We start from the raw sequence: 2,500 nt of genomic DNA, 5'->3' as shown, positions 1-2,500 counted from the left end.
AAAAGTATCTATGCTCATATATAAAATAATATATATATATATATATATGTATATATTATGTATATATAAATATATATATATATATATATATATATATATATACTATATATATATAGATACATATATATAAATATATATAATATATATATATATATTTTAAATATATACACTCTCTCTCTCTCTCTCTCTCTCTCTCTCTCTATATACATATATATATATATATATATATTATATATATGTGTGTGTGTGTGTTTGTGTGTGTGTCTGTTTTTGTGTGCAAATATTCTCATGTGCCTTTATATGTAGTCTATACTTATATAGTTTGCTGCCTTCACCAGCTTCGTTCCGAAGGTTATGTTTTAACTCTTCTTACCCCCATTGGACGTACTGGTACGTTTCACAAAACTCATCCCTTTACTCCCATGGACGTACCGGTATGTCCTTGGAAAAAATGCTATTTACCTTTTTTTGCATATTATTCATTATTCAAGGACAATTTGATTACAATTTGTAAGTGATTGGGTTAAAGGTCAGGTTCATGTGAAAGAAAGGGCCAAAAGCGTGTTTTTGCTATGAAGTGGTCAATTTTTATCGTATTTGCATGAAACTATAGCAAAAAAAAAATTTAGTGTGGCAGATTTGCACCAACTCACAGGGGTGCCCTTTTCGATCGGAAAAGTTTCCTGATCGCTGATTTGTCGGAAGTATTCTGACTAAAATACTTCCAACCTATCAGCTATCAGGGAACTTCTCCGGGCTAAAAGAGCACCCCTGCGAGTTGGTGTAAACCTGCTTTGATAGAATAATTTGACTATAGTGCCAAAATGTGAACACTTCAGTGACATATATTGTCATATACAACAGGATCAAGGTCAAGGTAAAAAAAAAGGTCAAACACGTCTTTTTGCTATATTGTGGCCAATTTTTGTACGAGATGCATGGAACTTTAGTCCCTAGAAAGTACATAATTGTATTACCTACCTTGTGATATACAACATGATATAGTGATGTCATTACCCTTATTAGCAGTTTGGGTTCAATGGTCAGCGGGGTCAATGAACTTGTAAAACATTCAGGTTTTGTAAAGTTGCTGCCATTGTTATCTTATTTGTTTGCAGAACTACGGTAACTAAAGTGGTGTTGCCGAAATTATGCGCTCTTTTGTGTGTCTGTTCTAGTTTGATAATGTATGTATATCTCGAGTAATGATTATCATCATAAATAGACTTTCAATGATTGCTATAATCATTATCATCATGTTGATATAATCCTGGTATTAATGAGGTACAGCGAGCAATATGTTCATCTCAAAACACCTCGCGTTTCTCCAACTAAACAAACATATTCTCTATAAACTCTGTCTATCAAAATCAGCCAATAAAGCTAATGAATGGTCAACTTCAAAGGACCCCGTAAATGCAACTTCAATTCGTCATCCTCTAACTCTACAAGCTAAAAGCCATTTTATAAATTACCAAGTTTATTTGAAATTATTGATCGTTTAAAATAATAGATAAACAATCATATTAGTAAAGTATTTTACTGGTAAATGAAATTCGGGTATTACGAATAAAACATTACCATGATCTGATTGAGCAATGGGAAAGGGGTAGTATGTGCTAAAGGAGATAAACATATTTAAGTGACTTACTCAAGTTCAATAATAATAATAATAATAATAATAATAATAATAATAATAATAATAATAATAATAATAATGATAATAATAATAATAATAATAATAATAATAATAATAATAATAATAATAATAATAATAATAATAGGAGTAACAATAAGAAATATAAATATAATAATAATAATAATAATAATAATAATAATAATAATAATAATAATGATAATAATAATAATAATACACGAAGTTACTTGTAAATCATACTTTTGAGAGAGGTAGAAGGAATAGATTCATCTTGCCAAAGTCTTATCCATTTAACCATACTTGGTGTTTCTTCATATGCAACATATATTCTTATTCAAACTATGGGTTACATTTAACAATGTTTTCTTGAGGGGGGATTGAAAATCTAAAATAATATCAAGCTTTCATATAAAGAGCTATTAGCTGCATCATATTCTACGGAACAACCACACACACTAAAGATTAATCTTAAATAGGTTTGGTTTCTGCTAGCTGATGCTTGAACCAAATTCCATGTATAAAAATATATGGCCTATTTGAATATTAAAAATACGTCTAAATGTGCAAAAATTTATCATTAATCGAATGCCAAGTAACAGACTACAAATTAGCTACGATGGTGAAGATGGGTTGATTTCAATTCTAAGTACAAAAAAACCTGTATTTGACAGGTATTAGTACAGAAGAATTGTCATTGACTTTATCTTTCTTCGCGGCCAGGTGGTAAGCCACTGTCTATAAAGCTTGCCGGACCAGGGTTCGACTCCCGGCCGGTCACAAGCTCTTGTCATTGTGCGATTTCGCCTGGGACTCTGATTCCGAGTTCGTTGTCCACACGTATCT

This window comes from Palaemon carinicauda, chromosome 9 (genome assembly GCF_036898095.1).
Source record: "Palaemon carinicauda isolate YSFRI2023 chromosome 9, ASM3689809v2, whole genome shotgun sequence".
In the NCBI taxonomy this organism is placed as follows: Eukaryota; Metazoa; Arthropoda; class Malacostraca; order Decapoda; family Palaemonidae; genus Palaemon; species Palaemon carinicauda.
The sequence above is the reverse complement of the archived record's forward strand: the minus strand, read 5'-3'. Positions refer to the sequence as shown.